Below are 12,300 nucleotides of genomic sequence, written 5' to 3'. Positions count from 1 at the left end.
CAAAATACTGTACAGTTAAAAACATAAAAACAAATTAAACTGTACGTTAATTACAATCGAATTATTGGTGTGTGGGAGGTGCACTATAGAGAGAAAATTATATATAAATATGACAACCTTAATTGTAGTACTATACACAAAAAATACACCCCAAATCTATTCTCCCCAAAATAAGGGCAGAACTAAGCCAAATACAGTTAGGTCCAGAAATATTTGGACAGTGACACAAGTTTTGTTATTTTAGCTGTTTACAAAAACATGTTCAGAAATACAATTATATATATAATATGGGCTGAAAGTGCACACTCCCAGCTGCAATATGAGAGTTTTCACATCCAAATCGGAGAAAGGGTTTAGGAATCATAGCTCTGTAATGCATAGCCTCCTCTTTTTAAAGGGACCAAAAGTAATTGGACAAGGGACTCTAAGGGCTGCAATTAACTCTGAAGGCGTCTCCCTCGTTAACCTGTAATCAATGAAGTAGTTTAAAGGTCTGGGGTTGATTACAGGTGTGTGGTTTTGCATTTGGAAGCTGTTGCTGTGACCACACAACATGCGGTCTAAGGAACTCTCAATTGAGGTGAAGCAGAACATCCTGAGGCTGACAAAAAAGAAAAAAAATCCATCAGAGAGATAGCAGACATGCTTGGAGTAGCAAAATCAACAGTCGGGTACATTCTGAGAAAAAAGGAATTGACTGGTGAGCTTGGGAACTCAAAAAGGCCTGGGCGTCCACGGATGACAACAGTGGTGGATGATCGCCGCATACTTTCTTTGGTGAAGAAGAACCCGTTCACAACATCAACTGAAGTCCAGAACACTCTCAGTGAAGTAGGTGTATCTGTCTCTAAGTCAACAGTAAAGAGAAGACTCCATGAAAGTAAATACAAAGGGTTCACATCTAGATGCAAACCATTCATCAATTCCAAAAATAGACAGGCCAGAGTTAAATTTGCTGAAAAACACCTTATGAAGCCAGCTCAGTTCTGGAAAAGTATTCTATGGACAGATGAGACAAAGATCAACCTGTACCAGAATGATGGGAAGAAAAAAGTTTGGAGAAGAAAGGGAACGGCACATGATCCAAGGCATACCACATCCTCTGTAAAACATGGTGGAGGCAACGTGATGGCATGGGCATGCATGGCTTTCAATGGCACTGGGTCACTTGTGTTTATTGATGACATAACAGCAGACAAGAGTAGCCGGATGAATTCTGAAGTGTACCGGGATATACTTTCAGCCCAGATTCAGCCAAATGCCGCAAAGTTGATCGGACGGCGCTTCATAGTACAGATGGACAATGACCCCAAGCATACAGCCAAAGCTACCCAGGAGTTCATGAGTGCAAAAAAGTGGAACATTCTGCAATGGCCAAGTCAATCACCAGATCTTAACCCAATTGAGCATGCATTTCACTTGCTCAAATCCAGACTTAAGACGGAAAGACCCACAAACAAGCAAGACCTGAAGGCTGCGGCTGTAAAGGCCTGGCAAAGCATTAAGAAGGAGGAAACCCAGCGTTTGGTGATGTCCATGGGTTCCAGACTTAAGGCAGTGATTGCCTCCAAAGGATTCGCAACAAAATATTGAAAATAAAAATATTTTGTTTGGGTTTGGTTTATTTGTCCAATTACTTTTGACCTCCTAAAATGTGGAGTGTTTGTAAAGAAATGTGTACAATGCCTAAAATTTCTATCAGATACTTTTGTTCAAACCTTCAAATTAAACGTTACAATCTGCACTTGAATTCTGTTGTAGAGGTTTCATTTCAAATCCAATGTGGTGGCATGCAGAGCCCAACTCGCGAAAATTGTGTCACTGTCCAAATATTTCTGGACCTAACTGTACAGTGTGTGCCCCCACAAGTCTCCTATGTATTATGATATGCTAAGTGGATATTCTGAGAGAGGAATTAAGAAAACACTATGAGATGCCATTACAAGTACTGAACAGCAAGACCAAGAAAATATCTAAAAAATTTAAGGATATATCCAGAACTTTAAAAAAAATTAAAAAAAATGTGCCTAAGTGCTAACAGGCAGGTAGTTTCTACCTACTTGTCTATTGTGCCCAGCACTGTTCTCAGTGTAATCACAGACCGTTCCTTCCGGCAATACAGTGGCTGCGTCAACAGAGTAGCTGCTTCTTTTCTGCTCTGTAGATGGGGCAGGATAGCCGACGTCATGCTGATTGACAGCCGGCTCCCCCAGGTAGACAGGCAGGTAGGTAGCAACTATCTGCCTGTTAGTGCTTAAGCACTTTTTTTTTATTTTTTAAATCAAAAATATGTCCTTTAACTTTCAATGACTTCATACAAAAAATTGTTCGTAATCACTGGACAACCCCTCTACATCCAGCCATGAGCAAATTGACACACTTTTTATTAGATTAGGCTCTGCAATAAAAAAGAATTCTATTTCACGATACATAATATTACCTTAAATAATACTTAGATTCAAAATAATTCATTTCCAATGACAATATCCTTGTAATAAAATTTGCTCAGAATGTATCTTTGAACATAATGCATTGAATAAATTCTTTGGCACAGTCTATATATTATTGTGGAGCAGCCCACAAAGAGCTTTATTATTGCACCTGTATAAATACGCAGTCACCCATTGAGGTCAATGCATATGTTTTAGGGAAAAAAGGGAATGTTTTGGCATTCTTCAGCGTTTTGTTTCACTTTACCATAGACAGGAATTTCTGCTGAAGTTCAGTGCCATCTTACCGGATGCAGTTCTTTAATATTTATCTTACACGTCATCCAGCTGCTCAGTTCATATACTGTACATCAATATTTTTCTTCTAAACAGGAATCACAGTCTCCCGTTCAGGTCACAGTTGAAGCTACCAACATAGTTTAGAGAGGTTACATGTGCCAAATTTTTCAAATATTTTAATTTCATTGTAATGCATAATAGCAGGTGTACAATATTGCTGCCAGGTCCTGAAGATTCCGCATCACTTATTATTTGCTAAAGTAAAAATGATTAAGTTTCAGAGTGTAAAAAAAGGAAAGTCAAAACTTTAAGTGATATCGGTTCCGTAAAAGTGATCTATCTGCCCCAGGACAGAGTGAAAAGACAATGGGGCTCACGCAAATAGCATGCATACTTTCCTCAAGTTTAGAAAGCACTTTGCTGCCAATTTTCAGGGTTCCCTCAAGCCCAATAGACTTCAAGTTGTGGGATTGTTTCAGTTCATCTCAAGTGTACTCTAAATTTATATAGTAAAATCAATGATCTCTGTGCCAACAGCTTTTTTTTGTACTAAGTACAAGTACCGTGAGTTCCCCAATTTAGAATGTAGTCAGAAAACAACCAGCACTGACCGGGAGTATTCCTATATATGTTATCTAAAATGTCATGGGAAAGTATTAAAGAAGCCCTAGTAAGGAAAATCGGGAAAAGCTGTGCTGGAAAACAAACAATGGCGCAAACATAGCGTCTTATCCTATGGTAGGAATGAATCAATTGACGTAAAACTGCTCACCTTGAGAGGTTGTGAGGAGTCACAACCACTATGAGAGAGTTAGAGACACGGCTATTGCGGCCTTCATGGAGAATTAATCGTGTGGGGAAAAGAAAGGGTTAACCATCCGTGCTGCTGTGAAGAACGCAGGAGACTTATGATGTTTGAACAGTTATTTATTCTACGTGTTTAGGAGATCGTAGTCTTCTTCGTCAGGAAATTCACAAATCACACAACTAGTGAGGAAAATGTCAGGCAGTCACTTTAAGAACATTATCTGAGTTCAGAGATTTATGGCATATCCATGTCCTCTAAAATTTGCCTACCCGTATATGCAGATCTTAATAATGATCTTGGTTTTGGTTTAAAGAACCGCAGTTCTCGTGATGGGAGGTGGCCTCTTTTGCCACACGTGCCATAAACATTTCATAGGTGCAGTTCCCACATCTGTCACAATCCAAAAGATAAGAGCATAAGGGGAAAACCCCAAACTTGAGGAAAAATAAGCTCTAAAAAGCTACAGGAACATCTTTATGGTCTTTTTTTAGGCCGGTCTTAGTTATTCAATCTTCTGTGCTATACCTAAAAGTAAAAAAAAAGAGAAGCAAAAATTGTGCTAAAATTATTTAAAAAGAGGTCACGGGATGGTATAATATGATATGATATGGAATGTAATCACTGGCAGCTACTGGGACATCTATGCTGGATTGTCATGGCATTGGGGGTGAGAATTATTTTTTTAAGGGGTTTTTATGTTTCCTTAGAAAGGGAATTTGTTGGCAGGATTTTATCATCCAAAACTATTTATATGGGCATGTAGATCTTTCAAAGACAAGTCTAGCAATACCATTACATGGCCAGTCCGTTCCGCCATTACTGAGAAATCCAAATTTGAATTGCAAATCAGGTTGTCGCTGTGAAGCCTTTGTCACTCCAGCTCTTTTTTCCACCTAGCACTGTTGTTGCTGGACTTGTCTTTAAAAGAGCTACATGCACATATAATCAGTCTGTGGGCAAAATCCTCAGTTATGTTATGCATTTTGTAAGATACTGCATTAGTTTATTTTGCCTCCTTCTCCCCTTCAAACTTTCTAAGAATTTCAACCAATGTAGGCCAAAGTAAGGCAATGACTACTTATAAATATAACCAGCTACCTTTAACTCTTTAACAATTCATGATATGCTATGTCTGTCATGGGTCATCTCCCTGCCTTTGATGCGGGTTCGCATGCTAAGCCTCCATCTTTCCCCACACAGGATGGCTGATTTAATCAGCCGACATGTACCTCTAACAAACACAAGTGGATTAGAGATCTGCCCGTAGCCGTCAACCAGTTAAATCTCTGACAGCAGGATTTAACACATGCCCGCGACGAGCACATCATTCCCCACTCCCATCTGCGCTCCTGTGATGTGATTGCAGGGTGTCGATTGGTTGTCATGACAGCCAATGGTTAGTTGATAACCCCTGTATCTGTCATGATGATCTTCCTGTGAACGCCTGCTGCGAATCGGCATTCATAGGAGATCATGATTTCAGCTATACAGAGCAGTGCTGATGCATTGCTCTGTATAGTACAAGCAATTGGATGATCATAATGTCAAGTCCCCTAAGGGGACTAGTAAAAACATGCAAAATAGGAAAAAAACACAACAATTCTAGTCACACCCCTTTTGCCCCATTAAAAATAAAAGCTATACATATTTGGTATTGCAGCATTCAGAAATGTCCAAACTATCAAAATCTAAATCAAATTTATGTGATTCAGTAAACAGCGTAGCGAGACAGAAAATCCAAACACCACAATTGCAATTTTTTCTCCGCCGCAATAACAGAAATATGTACTAACAGTCAATCAAAACATTGTATATACCCCAAAATGATATTACTAAAAACATCACCTTGGGGTCCAAAAAACAAGCCCTCACACAGCCCTACATTCCAAAAATTGGAAACATTACTGCTCTTGGAAAGTTGTGAAGCAAGCATGATTTTTTTTTTTTTTTTTTTAAATTTCAGATTTTTTTTTCACTATGCATGTTTGGTATCTACATAATCGTACTGACCTGGAGAATCATACGACATATCATCTTAATGGTAAAATGAATGCTGTAAATAAAATAAAAAAATTGAAGAATTTCACTTTATAGAAAAATAAAAAAGTTAAAGCTTTTGTAATAAGTGGGGGGTGGTGGACAAAAGCAAGTATCGAAAAATTGCCCTGTCCTTATTGTCCTTAAGGGGTTAAACAGAGACTATTCCACAAGGTATGCATACACAATAATTTTATCACACCTTAATTCACTATATCAAATAATATAAAAGATATTAAAACATGGATGAGTATTATGCAGAAATGTTGTAGCATGGAGATTGACTACAGTAGACAGATGTTTATTGTCTATGACTATAATGGCATCCATTTAATGGATACATCATGGAAAAGCTCTTGACATTCACATTAATTGGTTCCCCACAAGTCTATTTGTTAAAGGTGATGAACATTCCTATTAGGCATCCATAATAGTTTTTGTGTAACGTATTTTTCCGGAGCTTTTCTCAGTGAATAGGTTAAATGGAGGCCAAAAACACCATGTGGATGTAGCCTTACTCATTCAGGACCACTTTTGTGTCTAGTGAGATATTTTACAAAATGTTTCTTTTCTACTGAAGTTGAATCCAGATAGTAACTTTCATGATTGATTTACCCACTAATGAGTATGATAATAATGTACTGCTGAAGTTGGCGGAACATCAGACATTCCAGAAATTGCAAAAGCAACATGCCTCTTCTCCAGCCTCTAATTACCATGGAACAAAGGTAATTGCTGGTTACCAAAACAAAGTAATGCATCCAAAACGTAGTAGCTCCACACAAAGCGATGTAAAACGTAGATATGATTTCAGTCAAAATGTTATCTTGACTTCTTTCGATAGCTATTTTTTTGTATTAAAGAGAACCTGTCACCTACAGAAACGCTATGTACCTGCTGATACAGTGGTATTTTTCAGGCTAATAGCATTTCAATCTTGTTTGACAGCAGAACAGCAGCTACAGCGAGGAAATGAAGTTATATTTTCCTGCAGCCACTTGCTTCCAGAAATTGGGGCGATGCAGGTAGCTAGAACAGTCCCCTCCCGTCACTGTCACGCTAGGTATGGGGAATACCAGAAAAACTGCAAAACCGAGGGGGGGACCTTGTCTCAAGGGAAGAAGGAAGATAATGACCCCTGGTAAAACCTACCACTAGCCCCTGGCACCCCTGACATCCCTAGATAGGTTCTTCACCTATACGCCGATCAGAATGCCTAGGCCCTAGGTAGTGACTGGATAGGATGAGCATAAATCAACCCCACTAAAGTCGGGTTTACACGCTGCGACATCGTTAGCATCAGCTAGCGATGTCGAGCGCGATGGCACCCGCCCCCGTCGTACGTGTGATATTGTGTGATCGCTGCCGTGGCGAACATTATCGCTACGGCAGCGTCACACGCACATACCTGCTCTGCGACGTCGCTCTGGCCGGCGAACCACCTCCTTTCTAAGTCAGGCATCCAATAGAAGCGGAGGGGCGGAGATGAGCGGGACGTAATATCCCGCCCACCTTCTTTCTTTCGCATTGCCGGTGGACGCAGGTAAGGAGATGTTCGTCGCTTTTGCGGTGTCACACACAGCGATGTGTGGTGCCGCAGGAACAAGGAACAACATCGCTATAAAAAAGAAAACGATTTTTTGATTCAGGACGGCCTCTCCGCGGCAAACGATTTTGACCGCTTTTGCGATCGTTTAAGGTCGGTCATAAGTGTCACACACTGCGATATCGTTAATGACGCCGGATGTGCGTCACAAACAACGTGACCCCGACGATAATTCATTAGCGATATTGTAGCGTGTAAACCCCGCTTTCGTCCTAAAAAATACACATGGAAAACAAACAGGGTAATGCAAACTTATAACCTAGCTGTAAGATGAATTTGGGAACATTTGCACAGCAGCACTCTGAAAAGGTAAAATATGCAAACATTAAATTTAGGAATTTTGGCACTGCATTACTGCTATTGGAAAAAGTTAGATACTTAGTTTACAAATTATCCAATTCGTGTAAGCCCGACAGCCGACATGTAGGTTTTTTAACCCAGATAGAGGCATATTAGGATAGGGTCCCGGCAAAGGAGGTACACCTTATCATTGGCTGCTGGCTTACATGAATTGGCCAATTTGTAAACTAAATGTCTCATTTATTCCAATAGCAGTAATGCAGTGCCACAATTCCTAAATTCAGTGTTTGCCTACTTTAACTTTACAGAGTGTTGCTGTGCATATTTTTGTAACTTTGTTGAATTTTCAATGTTCACACCTAGTGGATGTGCTGGTCAGTCTTTTTATATCAGTATAGACTTTGGGAGAATGACAGCAACATACAACAACATGTCTCCATGAGTGATTCAAAGCTGAATCCTTGCAATCTGGACAGCATAGGAGTAAACTCTATCACTGGCAAAAAAACAAGGGGAATGTCACAGTCTCTTTTTGAGATTAGTGGCATGCTCAGGGTTGGACTCTCGTTTATCATCTGAGGCCATACACATTAAACATGTGGTTTTTCTTTTGGCAGCTGCAGGGTAATGTCAGTTCTCCTTGCTAGCAGCAAGCTCATTAACCCTGCCAGGTGTTTTCTCTGATGACCACTTCCTATCTGGATAAAAACCCTCTGCTTACTGCAGATGGTGTCAGTTATTCAGATTATTCTGGAGCTAGGCCTGGAGCTGTTAGGATGTAGTATATGAAAGTAGCCTGTTTTGTTACTTTCTTCTTTCCTTTGTTACACCTTCCTGTACACCTTTTGTAGTTCACTGGTGTTAGTTTAAGGTCTGTGTGAGTTTTTGCTGTTACCCCTGTGTGTCAGTATTCGTTGGTGGGATTTTTTACTCCTGGCCTTGCCGTTCCCCTTGGGCAGTGAGTTGTGATGGGAGTCTTACCATCAGTGTCAAGGACAGGAGATAGGGAGATGCTGGGGGCTCATACCTCTCTACCTTTAAGCGTACCTCTGGGTTGAGGGATAGCCTAGGGTATGCTTAGTTTGAGGGCCAGTGCAGGGGTTCCCTTCCAGTCACTCAACTTTTCTGTCACTCTCGTGACAGGGAAATACAGGTGTATATATAGACACAGGGAGTAGGGATAAGGATTTGCAGCTGAGCTGCCGAGATATCCACAGGGTCCAAAAGGGAAAGAGTTAACCCTAACAGGGAAGATACATAGAACTCAATTCACACTAAGGAAGAAAGAATGGAATAACATGGAGCAGTTTGTGCAGCCAAACGCAGCGACCTTCTAAAGCCGGACACCATAGGGTTGTCTGTCAACTGTGACACACCCATGACAGCTACACAGTGAACGCACTGTATCACTCCACCTGTACATTAATTGAAAGCCTGCTCTGTTATCCAACTATAATGTGTATTTGCAGTGTGAATGTTGGGATACTTTTTGGCTAATTTTTAGACCGCCTGTGGTGGACATGAGCTTTAGACCTGGCAAATGTGCCAGACTGTATTGTGTTTGGGACAGGTTTGTTACATTGCTCAGTACTTGAGATCCATACCGTTTCTCAAAATACAATATACAGATGTAGGAATGTAATGACTAGCTTGGCACCTTATGTAGTTTTTTTGCACGCCATGTTGTCTATTGGACCGGACAATACAGAACTGTAATTGTGCTGCTGCAAGCAGAAACAGAGCTAAATGGATATACTGTGGCACTGTATACAATATTATTGGTACTTTTTGCAACATTTACGTACAGTATTATGGAATATTCTGTATGTGGTTTAGGCATTGACTTGTTCCAGCTAAACTACATGCCAAGATAAATAATTGAAGTTCCTGTAAATTATTTTATCATTTGGAAATTGGCTCAGCCAAAACACATTTACATAAAATTCATTAGAATAAGATTATTGTTAATATGTATGGGTCCGGTTTATTTCTTATTCTGTATTTAACTATTCTAGGTCTTAAATTAGGTTCACACCAGTGTTAGGACAGACCAGAAAAATGGAAGTCATGCAAGAAATGGAATCCTCACACAACAGATACAAATAGTGCCAGTGTTCACTTTACTATGGTCTGTTGGTTTAATTTTAGTGTATCTGTCTGCTGGAAAAAAAAAGTGCAGCATGCTATGGTTTTCATTCCAGAAACAATTACCGAACCTGCTACAGAGCCTCGAAAAGCCATCTTATATGCAGATGTGAATGAAGTTCCTGGGGTCATCAGCAATATAAAGCTGAGTTTCCATCTGCGTTTTCATTTCCATTTTTCTGTTCTATTTAGTTTAGGCATAGAGTAAAGTAGCAACCAAAAGTTCCACGGATATGCTAGATTTTTTTTAAGAGATGTGTGATACAATGCATCTCTTTAACAGTGAAAGATTAGTGCACCTGCGTTAAAAAACGCACCAAAAACGCACCTGCGTTTTTGCCGCATTTTCGGTGCGTTTTTGGTGCGTTTTCGGTGCGTTTTTACCGCTGGTTGCTCCCTGCGTTATTGTGCCAATTATCTTTGGCAAATAACGCAGTTAGCTGCAGAAAAGAAGTGACATGCTCATTCTTTTTCTTAAGAAAATCTACTGAAAGAATTTTCTTAAGAAAAAAACGCATTGTGCGAACAGCTAATTTTTTTTGCCATAGGTTTTGCTGGGGAATGTCTGCAGAAAGGTTACAAGAATTTCTCAAGAAATTTCTGCAGCAAAAATGGACCAAAAACGCAGGTAATATATAGGTATATGTACACACAGCACATTTGTTCTAGAAAGTTCTGCATCTGAATGGGACTTGCTGAAATACACGCACATATTGGGAAAAGAACCCAAAGGTATGTTTCCACGGCGTCTTTAAGGCGTGCCAAATTTTCCAAGGTGAAAATGCTTCAGAAAAATGTCGGCGGTCATTTTCCTAAAGTGTCTTCACCAGCATCCTGTAAGTCGTTTTTCTGCTCTGTACTTCAAGTGTATAACGCAGGAGTAGGATGGGGGCTTTGCACAAGGAAAGACTAGAAGTAATGGGATAAAACTTATAAAGGGAAGACACATATGTTAGAAAAAACTATTTGACAGTGAGAGAGATCAAGGTGTGGAACAGGCTGCCACGAGAGGTGGTGAGTTCCCTTTCAATGGAAGTCTTCAGAGGCTGGACAGACATCTGTGTGAGATGGTATAGTGAATCCTGCTTTGAGCAGGGGTTTGGATCAGATGACCCAGGAGGTCCCTTCCAACTGTAACATTCTATGATTCTAAGTGAAGCCACCTGAAGAATGAACAGGTTATTTTTTTTAACTATACAAATGTTTTTCAACCCGTAGGTGGAATCTGCCTGGAAGAGTCATTGAGCCTGATTCATCAAGACCTTTGTTGTTCATTCCAGTCTTGATGAGGAGGCCGATGTTTCTTCATGAATCAGGATCTTCTGACAAGCAGGGTGCACCTCCATGTACTACACCAGAACTTTTACTCCATTCAGTACTGGAGTGAGATTTCTGAAAAGGGGAACAGCACAGATTATCATTAGTTAGATGAGCTGTGGCATCACAACCCTGCTACTCCTCTGTCTCAGCCATACCCATTTTATCAGAGCTGGGAGAAACGTCAAAACTTACAGAATTCTGGTGTGAAAGCTTTGTTGAATCAGGTCCATTGTGTGCAAGTTCCCTAATTGTGATGTATGGAGTGGCCTTTTAGTTGCAGAATGCAGTTTGTAAGTTTTTTTACTGTACCGTTCATAACACAACTACATACCTTCCAACTATCCCGATTTTAGGGCTCTCCCCCGCAGTCCCGCTGTTATCTGCTCTTGTCTCGGCTCCAACCCTCAATTCAGTGAATAAATTCACTCAAGATGAGCAATGCATAAATTAACTTCTCATCTGCTCCAGTTTCCTGGTGAGGAGTAGAACTCATGAGTTTGTGAACTCATTGTTGACAGGAAGCAGCTCTACTATTGTGCCACTGCCTATTCTGTGAAACATAGGAAGATTTGGTAATCTCGACCCGTATTGCAGGCAGAAAAGCCAGAAGCAAATTATTCTGTTACATAAAGATATAGATATATGCTGTATCTCTATGTAGCTGAATGAAGCTGTCAGATTCTTTTCTTCCTCTAAGACTACTAAAAAAATGAAAACAAAATGACAAAAATATAAATGTTACTTTTCAACCCCCTTGAAATCTTTTAGACACACTACAGCAGCCCTAGCTGTGGAGCCACAGGGTCTGCTGACATCAGAGAGATTATTTTATATAGATGAACCTGCATTGCAGCCTCTGACTCCACAGCAGAATATACTGGACATAGAGATCCTTTGTACAGAGCAGTGCATCTCTATGTCCTGTAGTCTAGAGGCAGAGTAAAAGATTTTTTTTCTTCTAATAAAATTACTAAAAATAATAAAAAATAGAATAATGTAATTTTTATTGTGCTTTATAAAAAAATAATAAATATCACAAATGAGCAAATAACATGGACATATTTGTTGTCCCTGTAATAGTAACAACCCGAACAGCACAGCAATCAAAATTTATGGAGATCGGTAAATAGTTTAAAAAGAAATGGTATAATTGATTAACAAAATGTTATAAAAATGTAACAATGAGGCTGTGTTCACACGTAGCGTAAATACTACGTTTATTGCAGGTGTCCACACCACGAGCGCTATAACAATCTTTTCTGATTTGTGTATTTGCTGCGTTTTTTATGTGTTTTCCCAGATATTTGATGCGTTTGGTGTAGATGTGAATCTGGGTTTTTAATGCATTTTAATAC

General features: G+C 39.8%; 1 protein-coding gene across 1 annotated transcript in view; it reads left to right on the top strand.

Annotated features, from left to right (window-relative positions):
- Nucleotides 1-12,300, top strand: part of CFAP299 (cilia and flagella associated protein 299) — a 916,670-nt gene that overhangs the window by 487,647 nt on the left and 416,723 nt on the right. The gene's annotated exons all lie outside the window — the stretch shown is intronic.

Source organism: Anomaloglossus baeobatrachus, chromosome 1, assembly GCF_048569485.1.
Source record: "Anomaloglossus baeobatrachus isolate aAnoBae1 chromosome 1, aAnoBae1.hap1, whole genome shotgun sequence".
Lineage (NCBI taxonomy): Eukaryota > Metazoa > Chordata > Amphibia > Anura > Aromobatidae > Anomaloglossus > Anomaloglossus baeobatrachus.
Note: the sequence above shows the minus strand (reverse complement) of the source record. Positions and strands in the feature narration are given on the sequence as shown.